Consider the following 13,306-nt stretch of genomic DNA (forward strand, 5'->3'; position numbering starts at 1 on the left):
ATCAGATATACTGAAATCAAGTAAGTTGAGTGTAGCAATAGGCAAATTCAAATCAACACTAAAATTCAAAACCAAATTAATCAACTAACCTCTACTGTCAATTTAATTTTGAGATCGGCCAAAAACTCACAAGTAGATACTGGACATTTATATGAGACACTACTTGCTAGAAACAGAATGCTGATGACAGAATTACAAAATTTAATGCTTGCGATAACCCTTGCTAAAATTAATATTGTTAGTCCGAATATTTTAGATCGTGTAGACTTAAAATCAGTTTGGCTAGAGGAACCCACTAACCCATAAAAATTCTGCAGTCCGCTAACATTCTACGTTTCATCATAAAATTTCCTAAAATTAAACTACCATGTAAAAAAATAACAGTTTTCCTAGTCGCCCATAGTGAGACAATTTTGCAGATAAAAGACAACGTCGTAGCGGAATGCCATGGAGAAATTCACGCCATTACCAACTGCTCCGTATCACCGGGAGCCACGCTCTACCGTTTGGCATCAGAGAGTTCATGCACCAAAGAACTGCATGCAGGTGGGGTGGCGCATTGCTGAATACAAGAGAGCGATCTGCAACCAATAACCTATGTGGATGAAGGAATCGTAATTATTAACGACAGATCAGCCAAAGTTCATGTGGACAATGGGACAGAAGTCTGGATACATGGCACACTCCTCATCACCTTTGAAAAACAGGCTATGATAAACGACACCCTCTTCATCAACCATGTTAACACCCAGAAGAGAGCTCCAGGGGCAGCCAGCTTCCCTCTGTTGAAAGTCACCGCCAACCAGGATGTCCTCAGCCTCCCGTACCTTCACCGCTTGAGTGAACGGAACTTGGAGTTCATCAAGGAGTTCAGAGAAGAAATCGAATACAACCAAACGCGTCTCGCAGCAAATATTGCAGGAGCAATACGCTGCGCACTAATCTACATCGGTCTCACTTATTAGCGGCTTACTAGGGCAAGAAGATCCGCAGTCCAAATAGGAGAAGTGATCGCCGAATTACGAACGGCCGAGGGCGGCCTTGACTTAGAAGGGGAAGTAGTTAACTGTGGTCAGCATGACCAGAGTCATTGACCATAGTTACGTCAACAACATATCGCCGGCCAAACTGCTGACCTAGCAATGGGCTGGACGCTCGTGCACAGGCGGCAAACACAGCATATTTGCGTGGCCGCTGTAAGCTTCTGTTAGCCATAAGACCATTCCTTAAATTTAGTTCTGTTTTCAACATGCTCCGGCCATCGCCGTTAGTATTATTTGATATAATTGGTTATTCTGCCTTAAGGGCAGAAGGGAAGGAAATAGCCAGCGGCAACCGCCGCTTATCTAACACTTAGAAGGAAGGAAGCCAGTGGCAACCGCCGCTCATCTAACACCTAGAAGGAAGGAAGCCAGTGGCAACCACACATCAGTTAATTTGCACGTGAGAAAGGTCACACACCCAAATCATCTAAATATGGTTGCCTTAGAGGAACATGTCCGATCATGTTGGGGAATAACGTTTCCTATGATTGTAAAACTAATTTAGAAATCAAAAGAGCCCCAACAAAATAAAGCTCACAAGTTAATGATTCTCAGATGTCGAATATTTTCAAACAGACATTTTTTTTCGTCCCAGAATGTTTAACTGGTAAATTTTCCAAGATCTCTCCTTTCCACAAACGGGTCATAAACATATCAAAAAAGGGATTCAAGCAAGAGCTACCCGAACATGCGCACCTGTCTATTACCTGACCGGAATAAAAGGGACACATGCACAAGTCTGAAGGCGCACGCCCATTGACAAGATCATGGGCCTCATGCCAACGATCACACTGCTGACTGCTAGCTCTACTACGTTCCCATAATAGGGGTGGAAATCACGACCGCGCAACAACTCGCAAGTAGCCGACATATCTCACTCAAGGAAATATTTTCAGGTCAGAAGTTCATTTTGTAGCATAGTAATACATTTATTCAGTTATTTTGGTATTGCGAACATGTTTTATTATATATTGAAACTAATTTTCTGGCTTCGTTCCAGCGATTTGCATAGAAGAGGCAGGCGCAAAAATCCGAAGTCAGTTCAGGGTTACAAAATGTAAAGTGTTCACCATATTTCGTAGTTATACCCGTTACTCGTAGAGTAAGATGGTATACTAGATTCGTCGGAAAGTATGTAACAGGCAGAAGGAAGCGTTTCTGACCCCATAAAGTATATATATTTTTGATCAGGATCACTAGACTAGTCGATCTAGCCATGTCCGTCTGTCCATCCGGATGAACGCTGAGATCTCGGAAACTATAAGAGCTAGGCTATTGAGATTTGGCATGCAGATTCCTGAGCTTCTTACGAAGCGCATGTTTGTTTCAGCAGCGTGCCATGCCTACTTTACCGCCCACAAACCGCCGAAAACTGCGGCTCCTACAGTTTTGATGCTAGAGTAAAAATATTAACTGAACTGAATTGCTCTTGCGCTGCGTAAGAAGCTCCGGAATCTGCACGCCAATCTCAGCTTTCATCCGGACAGACGGACAGGCGGACATGGCTAGATCGACTCGGCTAGTGATCCTGATCAAGAATATATATACTTTATGGGGCCGGAAACGCTTCCTTCTGCCTGTTACATACTTTCCGACGAATCTAGTATACCCTTTTACTCTACGAGTAACGGGTATAAAAATTTTGCCACGCCCACTCTAACGCTCACAAACCGCCCAAAAACAAATTTTAACTGAAATGTATTAGTCTCGTCAATACCTATCGATTGACCTAAAAAACTCTGCCACGCCCACACTAACGCCCAAAACACTTAAGTCTGTCTACCGCCCTCATAACCATATATTGTGATCAGGGGTAGGTGACGCATTACAGTCTCGCCTTGCTGCTTGCATATCTCCATTTCCCTTTTGTCCCTTTAGCTGAGTAACGCGTGTTTTTATTTTTATTTCTGTTGGCATTCATATTTGATTCCCACGAGTTGCGGAGAACGGGAACGTCCACCCGGGCAGAGATCCGCGATGCCCGGGTAAGGCGATAAATTGAGCAGGGGGCCGCCATCTCCCGGAGCCCACCGTTAGAGACTGAGCTAGTTTTTAACCCGGGCCCTCAGCCAGGCTGACTCTCGGCACGGTCCGATTTACACCTTAGTCCGGCCCTGGGTGAGATGTTGTGTGGGATAGGAAGGAGGTAGGTTGTGCGTTTGGGGAAAAAGGGTTGTGTAGAGCAACTATTTAAATGCAGCTGAACAATTCGCATCGACGGTTCTGCCGCTAAACAGCGACAGATACCCGCTGGCTGTCCGGGGCTGTTTATTACAGAGGTTTCGGTCTGACGGAATCCGTTTGACCTAGCCTTCTGCTATTCACAGCTGGCCTTATAGGCCGTTCGCTATCCGCAACCTGTGACCCGCTTGGTCGCCTCCAGCTAGGCGTCCTCGGAACCATCTCACAAGTTCCTTGGACCAAGGGTGGTGGTGTAAAGGATTGCAAAAATGCCTCGACGCAAGCGCGAAGGTCAGGGTAATGGAAAAAATGCATGGAATATAATCCTTTCATAAAAACCCATAAAAAATATAATTAAGAAATTTATTTTATTTGCGAACCATTTATAACTGTTACCAACAATAAAAATAGTGATGTTCAAAGGATTGCTAAAATGACTCGACGCAGGCGCAAAAGTCAAGGTAATGGAAAAAAATCATGGAATATTATCCCTTGACCAAGAAAAAGAAGGAAATATCTTCTATTTGGATAATAAAAAAATATATAATATAATATTCAATACTTTGATTTTAGCAGAATATAGTTTTTGGTAAGACAAATAGGCACGTGAAAACCCATTAGTCAATTAGTTAGAGACTATCAAACAACTAGTTTTGTCAAGCATTTTGATGGAAAATTTACACACAGTTGTTATGGTGACAGAAAATGGGATAATCACAGTGTTTTTGTTTTTACTGTATTACTCCGGAGCGATTTCAATTACTTTCCCAATTATAGTTAGTTTCCAATCGTTTTTTTTTTTTGACATTCATATATTTCGTTTATTTGTAGACATTTTATTGAACCTAATAACTTTAGTTGTGGGATGTAAGGCCAGCTATCGTAGTTAGGGATACATTTATTAAGCCTACATAAGATGAACGAATATGAAAAATGGAAATGTTTTATTTATTCAATATACTAGTTAAAGTGGATGATATTATTATATGTTCTTAATGTCTGTCATTATGAATCGAATTTGTTTATCAAAACAGCCTTTTGACAGCTTGTGAACAACTAATTTCTTAATTAGTTTTACAATCACAGGATAAATCTTTCCCCAACATAAACGGACATGTTTAGTAATTTATTTATTTATTTATTTATTTCGCCAACAGTTGGTACCGTAACTGGCTACTTGTCTATTACTAAACTAAATACTAAGGGACGAAAGGTAATTGTAAAGGGTTTTCTTAATTAATTCTCTGGGGGAGCATGGGTCCAGCCGCATGTGAGATGGAAGTTTGTTCCAGTAGAACAAGGCTCTTCACAGAGGCTCATTAAAAGCATAGTTAGGCCGGAATAAAAAAAGGTTCAAATGACCTTAAAGACCTACCAGGTACGGAAACGCTTATGCTACTCAGCAACGCAGGGCAGTGTATATTGAAGGACATCAGGTCACAAATAAAAACTAGTGCGCTAGTTGTTCTACGATCTTGTAGGGAAGAAAGGTGCACAAGACGACATTTCGCAGAGTAAGAGGGAACCGGGTTATTAAAAATTAGAGAAAGAAGGGCAAAATATAGGAATTTTTTTTGAACACGCTCAATACGATTGATGTGTGTAGTACCAGTCGGACTCCAGACAAACGAAGCATATTCCAATCTGGAACTAATAAACGAAGAAAATAGGCTTAGTTTCGTGTACGGATCTTTAAATTGCGTGGAATTTCGTTTTACTAGCCCATACATAGCGGTTGCCTTTGGAATAATGTAATTTATCTGATCAATGAAAGTAAATTTGGTATCAAGCATAACTCCTAGGTCCAGTGATTTATTTCTTAAGGAAAGAATATGGGAACTAATGGAATACGAGCTGAGGACATTAATTAATCGTTTTCTGTACTTAACGTAGAAACATTTTGACACGTTCAGAGGCAACTTATTACGAGAACACCAATATCCCACTTTTACTAGGTCATTTTGAAGAAGTTCACTATCGGAGAAATAAATATTTTAAGATCGTCCGCAAACAACAGGAATTCAGAATTTGTTATGCAATAGCTTAAATCATTTATGAAGATGATGAATAGAAACGAACCCAATGCACTTCCCTGAGGAAGGCCAGAAGTTGCCACATACGGATTTGAGAAAACACCATTGCACTCTACTCTATAAATCCGCCCATCTAAATAAGATTTAAACCAATTTAATATTGATGAATGAAATCCCAATTTCTGCAATTTTGCCAATAAAGCATTATGGGAGACTTTTTCAAGTGCTTTGGCGAAGTCGGTATAGACTAAATCAACTTGATGATGACTGATAAACAAGTGGATGCAAAAAAGATTGAACGTAGCTAAGTTAGTGGTAGTTGACCTTCCAGGCATAAAACCATGTTGGTTAGGACTGATGATCCGACCGGAAAGAAAAGTTAGCTGCTTAGCTACAATTCGTTCAAACATTTTTGAGACATTACTTAGTTTCGCAATTGGCCTATAATTTGAAAGAATATGTTTGTAACCAGACTTGAATACAGGAGAAACAGTGGGAGGTTTCCATCTATGCGCAAATACGCCAGTGGAAAGATACTTGTTGAAGATAATTTTTAGGGGCTCACAAAGAAAACCTATACAGTTTCTCAAAATAAATGGAGAAAGGCCATCGGAGTCTAATTTTCCTGAGTCGTTAAAACTCTCAGCCTCCATATAGCAGTCCAAATCAGTAACATCTAAGCACCCAATATTTAGCATCGTGGAAACGGCACTGAGTGAATCATAGTCATTCCACAGCGAGCTTGGTTCAAAGTTAGATGCAAAGTACTTAGCAAATAGATTAGCGACCCCAAAATCTGAAGAAGCTGAAAGACTTTCATATGACATATAGAAAGGAAAGTAGGAGGTTGTTCGTTTAGAATTGACAAAGTGCCGGAATGATTTAGGATTGGTAATTAGTTTACACTCTATATCAGCAATATATTGGCTGTATTAGAATTTATTGAGTAACTCAAACTCACGCTAATGTTGTTTATACCGATCAAAGTCAGCAGCATCACCGCTTTCTATGTAGCGCTTATAGAATTTATTTCGGAGATTTTAATATTTTTTTAGTCCTTGTGTGTACCATGGTAGTCTATAAGAACGTTGAACTCTAGTTTTGGCGTATCTGCCTACAATAGTAGAGAGAAAAGATATAAAAACTTCATAGGTTGCATTCACATCCGCATGCGAGAGGAGTAAGAGTAAGAAGCAAGCGAGAATTATTTGGTGAGAAAATATATCAAGTAATTAAGATTAATAGGGGCTTGTGATGAGCATCACACGCGGATAGAGAATTATCGCTGCAACATAAAGTAAGGCATAAATCAGGATGTACAAAAATTAGATCTAGAAGCTTATTTAAGTTATTAAATACATGGTTAATCTGGACTAATCCCATACTAAGAAGCTCATCGATGACTAAGATTTCGTGGGGAAGATGCAAATTACTGGGAACCATTGCTGAAGACTCAAGATCATGAGCCCACACGAGCGAAGATTGGCCATCTCCCAGCTCCTGGTATAGGTGGGCAATGTTGTCCACAAGCGCTTTATATAAATCAAAACTGCCGCTTGGGGGTATGTATGATACTGTCAGGAAAATTATCTCCATAGGACCAGCGAGAGATACACAGAGTTGGTCGAGCAGAGAATCCTCGTTCTGGAGACGTATAGCAGTGCAACGCAGCTCACGCCGCACAGCAATTAAAACGCCGCCACCTCTGGAGCATCGAGTTTTAACGGAATCTCGATCCTTACGGAACGCATGATAAAGATATGTATCGAAGAATTCATTATCAGGCTTAAACAAAAATGATGATGTCGTGATCACCATGAGACGTTGCCTGGAAAAGGGATTGAGCTTTCGTACGCATACCACCGATATCTTGAAAATTAATATTGAAATTTGTATTGTTAGCGCATACCCAGTCATCCATGGTCATGCTTTTCATAACTGGTCCAGCACCATGCCCTGAATCCGTAAGAGGCCTCGCTTGTATTCTACCATAATTACTAAAATTATTTGTAAAAACCTTCAGTAAAGTAGTAGTACGGATACGAATAAGCTGGTGTTCATCGCTCCAAACATTAGGTGGGCAGTCAATATTAGCATTCAAAATATAACTGCACGCAGGTGAATCCACTTCTGGTAATAATGAGCGAGAACGTACTGCAGCTGCCGCAGTCCATTGTTGTTGTTGATGGCGAGAGCATCTCCATAGAGCACCTTCTCTCTGAAGCACTCTGGAGGCTCGCCATCCAGCCAAATGTGTCGATAAAAGTTGTTGTAGAAATTCAAACGTCAGAAAGGTAGAGACGGAGAACACGTAACTATTAGGCGATGAAGACTAAGAATCCAGCCGACTTTCTAGGTACTTCGGGAGAGAGGCGCAAGATGATGAGAGAGCAACTCCGAGGAGCGCGCCGATATTAGAGCCAGGCGGATGGCAAATGTCGCGCACAGCGGACAACAAAAGCTCCAGCTGATGTTGTTGATGGTGCAACGGGAGAGAGGCGCAAGATGATGAGAGCGCAACTCCGAGGAGCGCGCCGATATTAGAACCAGGCGGACAGCTAATGGCGCGCAAAGCAAACAACAAAAGCTCCGGCTGATGTTGTTGATGAGGCATCAGGAGAGCAACGGAAAATGATGTGAGCGCAACTACGAGGAGCGCGCCCATATTAGAGCCAGGCGGACGGCTAATGTCGCACAATGTGGACAACAAAGGCTCCGGCTGATGCTGTTGAAAGTGCGTTAGGAGAGAGACAGAATATGATGAGAGCGCAGTGAGAAAGGCAAGCAGCTGCCGATGTTGTTGGGAAACGCCTCCGACAAATGAGGAAAGGCTCGCAGAAGATGTCCCGCAAAAGTATCGACGCCAGTGGCGTCGAACACTAGGGGTTTTTTGATGGATGACTTGATGTTGAAGTTTGTCCAGGCTCCGGCAAATTGGATAAGATTCCATCCCCTACCACAACGGCCCGTTCTCTATGAATAAATCTTTTGACCTCAACTGAGTTCGGCCAGAAATCGTTTTTGAAGACTGAATCGTAAAGCTGATCGGGGATACCAAGCTTGATATTTACTAACTTTAAAGTTGTAACGTCAACATCTTTTTTTACAAGTATTACACAAGTGAAAGAATTAGCATCCACCTTAAGCTTGGTTGACACATATTTTAAAACAGCATTCGGCTCTGTATCTGTTGCAAACTTTCCGACATGCAAAAATTTCTTGGTCGGCAAAACATGAAGATCTTCGGCATTAGGAACTTGTTGTTGTTTCTCCTTTTCTTACTTCGAACTTGTATGAAATTTCCTCTCTCAATATCCAGAGCATGATTAGAAGGGTCAACGACTGCTAAAGACGAAGCAGCTGCAGCTACGTTGGTAGGCCTCGGTAGACGAGGTTTGGGATTTACATTTTGAGTCAATGCATCATCTATAGGGGGAACGCCTCCAAGAATTTATTATGAAGGCCCTGACATAAGCGCTCCACCGCTTTCAATTTATCATCGAATTCATCAAGTTTAAATTGCGAATCATTCGCAACCACACAGCTATCACATTGCCACAGTTTGTTTGGATTTAATAAGAGTTTGAGCACATCGTCCGGTAGGGCTACGCAAGAAGTATGACGACGGCACGAAGAAGAACAGCGAACAGCATCCGAAGCGCGAAGCTGGGCCAATGTAACATCGGTATTGCACTCGGGACAGCGGGGAAGTAACATAGCGATAATTTTAAGCACGTCTGAACGCAAAGACTGACGACATGTTCCTCTAAGATTTCTATATCAATCTTCAGATATTTTGGTTGTGCGATCTTTCTCACGTACTCAGCCAACACATTGAAAATCAGAGTGTAAGTTTGTACTTCACATTGAAAGTCGTCTAGTGATCATGAATTTTTGATCATTCTTAACAAAAGACTATAACAGCTCGTAGAAGTTAATAACAACTAGTAACCAGCTAATAATAATTATTAAACATATAGAAACCAGATACTAAACAGCTAGTAAACAACTTGTATACATCTACTAAAAAACTTGTATACATCTACTAAACATATAGAAGCCAGATACTGAACAGCTAGTAACCAGCTAATAACATCTAGTAAACAACTTGTATACATCTACTAAAAATATATTAACCAGCTAATAACAACTTGTAAAGAACTAGTAGGCTTCTACTTAACGGATAGTTACCATCTTATAATAGCTCATAACTGTTAATAACAGCTAGTAATCAAAGTCCAAGCAGCTCAACCGCCATCATGAATCACGAAATCCAGATGAGTATTGTAATTAAAGAGTTTATTAAACTTATTCAAAATCTTAGACAATGGTGCCTAACTCATCCAAATCGTGTTCAAATAGAATAGAACTAGAAAACTAGAACTAGAAGAATAGTTGGCAACAAAAAACACATATTACCAGGTCCCAACACTTCTATCATAAACTTGAATCAGAAATTAAATTAAAAGACGCTCCTATGTTAGCTAATGATGCCTTTGAAATATGTTATAATGTTAATGTGGGATGGAACAAATGAATGCTTTAAAAATAATCCAACATTTGAGAAACATTTGAGAATTATTTTACATCTATCTATGGGAACCAAGCGAAAATTTGCGTTTGGAACGAAGGTTAATAACCGATATATTTCTTACAGAGGGTGGAGTCAGAAAATTAATTATATACAAATATATAATATATATTTAATTATGAATTTAATTAAATATGTTTACAATAATAAAATAATTAAAAAATATTAAGTGATGCTACAAAATTTGTTTCTGACTGTAATTAAAACAAGGAAGATCGCTATAGTCGCTATACCTCGACTTTCAGATACCCGTTACTCAGCTAAAGGGACAAAAGGGAAATGAAGATATGCAAGCAGCAAAGCGAGACTGTAATGAGTCACCTACCCCTGATCTCAATATATGGTTATGTGGGCGGTAGACAGATTTAAGCGTTTTGGGCGTTAGTGTGGGCGTTGCAAAGTTTTTTAGGTCAATCGATAGGTATTGACGGGACTAAAACATTTCAGTTAAAATTGGGTGGCTTGGGGGCCTTAGAGTGGGCGTGGCAAAAAAATTTTTTTTATCAACCGGTATGGCACGCTGCTGACAAACTTGAGCTGCGCAAGTAGGTCAGAAATCTGCATGCCAAATCTCAATAGCCTAGCTCTTACACTTTCCGAGATCTCAGCGTTCATCCGGACGGAAGGACAGACAGATCGACTCGGCTAGTGATCCTGATCAAGAATATATATACTTTATAAGGTCGGAAACGCTTCCTTCTAACCGTTTCATACTTTCCGACGAATCTAGTACACCCTTTTACTCTACGAGTAACGGGTATAACTACAGGTACAAATGAAGGGAAAGTAATTTACTCAATAAGGTACGTCGGCTACTTGCGAGATGTTGCACGGTCGTAACTTCATCCCTTATTAATGGTCTTGAGATGTATGATCTTATCATTCGTCCTGCGCCTTGGGTCTTGGGCATGTGACTTTAAGGACGGTCAGGTAATGATAGTTTACGGCAAGTCTGTTTGGCTAACACATCTGAAAAAACATTAACTTGTGTGACACTTGTTAACAGTTAGTTACCATCTAAAACCAAGTACTTTACAGTTACTATGCAGTTAGTAACCAAGTAATGTACAGGTACTATACACAAAGTAAACATCCAAAAACAAGATTAAGCAAAAATTAACCATCAAAATACTGCTAGGTAACAACTAAATACAACGTGTCTAACGTGTCAGGTCCATGTCGGTATACCTAATACCCTAAAAAATTGTATATCTCTGGATAATCTTCAAAGTCAATATCATTTAAATTGTGGATGGAGCAGTGGAGACGAAATTTCTACGGGACCCCACTTCAACTTTTCTGTGCCATTACAAAATTCGTTGGGATTTGCTGAGAATAATAAAAAAGTTTTGTTAAAATGTAAACATGAACTAGTGTTGGTGCTAATTAAGAACCTTGGCGATGTGTTTAAACAAATCTGAAGGGAACAAAACTTTTAAACTGGAAATGACGAATATTGTCGGCTTACTGCGAAAAACCAAGATTTGTAATAATTGGATTTACACTAAATGGAGAACCTATCACAAATAATTTATCAAACTTAAAAGTTCACTTGAATTCTGAGTCATATCCATATGATAATCTGAATGTTGATTTTAGTAAGAATCAGTATGCTCACCTATATGAAATGTTTACAAGATTTTAATCTGGTTACTATAATCGTGAATCACAACCATTTTTGACCCCAAATGAATTTAAATTGAAGATCCCTATTGTTGTGGTTGAACTTTTATATCAAAACGAATCAGTGAAAATTGGTCCTATTGATGAGAGAATTTCAATAGAACTGAAGACACCAAGTCATGTAAATACCAAAGATTACTGTCTCCTCATACATGACCGTTCAGGTGAATATAACTCACTAAACGGACTAGTACAACGAGTTGTTTAACATTAGAAAAATGTTGAAAGATACTGTTTCGATTGATGTTCAAAGTTTCTTTGATAATAATAATAATTTTATTCTAAAGGAAATTGGAATTGTATTCGCAAAAGATCCAAACTTGAATAATAGTTTTTTAATAGAACCATATATGATTTTACTTTGCTAAATACAAAATCTGGAAAGACTGCAATTTGGTTAGCCAGTACACATCACAAAATTTTTTGGAACGATAGAGAAAACAGTTTTCGACAAACTAGAAAGTATCTAAGGACAATTACGAGCGGAAAACAAATTATTTGTAAGGGTGTGAAAAATAAATTATTTCTACAGACGTTTTTTGAGAGTCGTCCACTCATTAATATCGAGAACCGGTTTCCCTATTGTGATACACACCTTAGGGCGGGGCTTGTACTTTTAACAATGCATACATTTGTTGACATTTTTTTAAAGTAGCTCCAAAACAATAAAATAATTTTTATACCCTTGCAGAGGGAATTATGATTTCAGTCAGAAGTTTGCAACGCAGTGAATGAGACGTTTGCGACCCCATAAAAAATATATATCCTTGATCAGCAACACTAGACGAGTCGATCTAGTCATGTCCGTCCGTTTCTACGCAAACTCGTCACTCAGATTTAAAGCTATCGTTCTGAAACTTTCTTTTGCAGATAGTATATTAGTCGGAACCAACCGGATCGGACAACTATAGCTCCCATAGAAATAATCGGGAAAAACATTTTGAAACAAAGTACCTCGACAAAATGGAGATATGCTAGCAGCAAAACGATCTCAATATATGGTTATGTGGGCGGCAGACTGATTTAAGCGTTATGGGCGTTAGAGTGGGCGTTGCAAATCAATCGATAGGTATTGACGAGACTAATAAATTTGGGCTTAAATTTTTTTCAAGTATGAAAATTTTGGGCGCCGCAGGCTTTGGCGGCTTGTGGGCGTTGGGGTGGGCGTGGCATACGTTTGTCGTGGGCGCCACAGGCTTAGGCGGCTTGTGGGCGTTAGAGTGGGCGTGGAATCTAAATCTGAAATCCCAGCTCTCTATCTTTGATAGTTTCCGAGATATCCGCGTTCAAACTTACGATTTTTTTAAGTTTGTGGGCGTATCAAACTTATTTTTTTTTTCAATCGATAGGTATTAATGAGAACAATACTCTAGCATCAAAATTGTAGGAGACACAGTTTTGGGCGGCTTGTGGGCGTTAGAGTGGGCGTGGCACCCTGCTGAAGCAAACTTGCGCTGCGTAAGAAGCTCAGAAATCTGCATGCCAAATCCCAATAGCCTAGCTCTTATAGTTTCCAAGAACACCAATTTCCCACTTTCGGAGTTTGAATTCACTGACCTAAATATTTTAAAATCGTCCGCAAACAAGAGGAATTCAGAATTTTTTATGCAATAGCTTAAATCATTAATGAAGATGATGAAAAGAAACGGACCCTATGCACTTTCCTGAGGAAGATTGAAGATTGAACATAGCTAAGTTAGTAGTAGTTGACCTTCCAGGCATAAAACCATGTTGGTTAGGACTGATGATCCGACTAGCAAGAAAAGTTAGCTGCT

Source organism: Drosophila subpulchrella, unplaced genomic scaffold, assembly GCF_014743375.2.
Source record: "Drosophila subpulchrella strain 33 F10 #4 breed RU33 unplaced genomic scaffold, RU_Dsub_v1.1 Primary Assembly Seq100, whole genome shotgun sequence".
In the NCBI taxonomy this organism is placed as follows: Eukaryota; Metazoa; Arthropoda; class Insecta; order Diptera; family Drosophilidae; genus Drosophila; species Drosophila subpulchrella.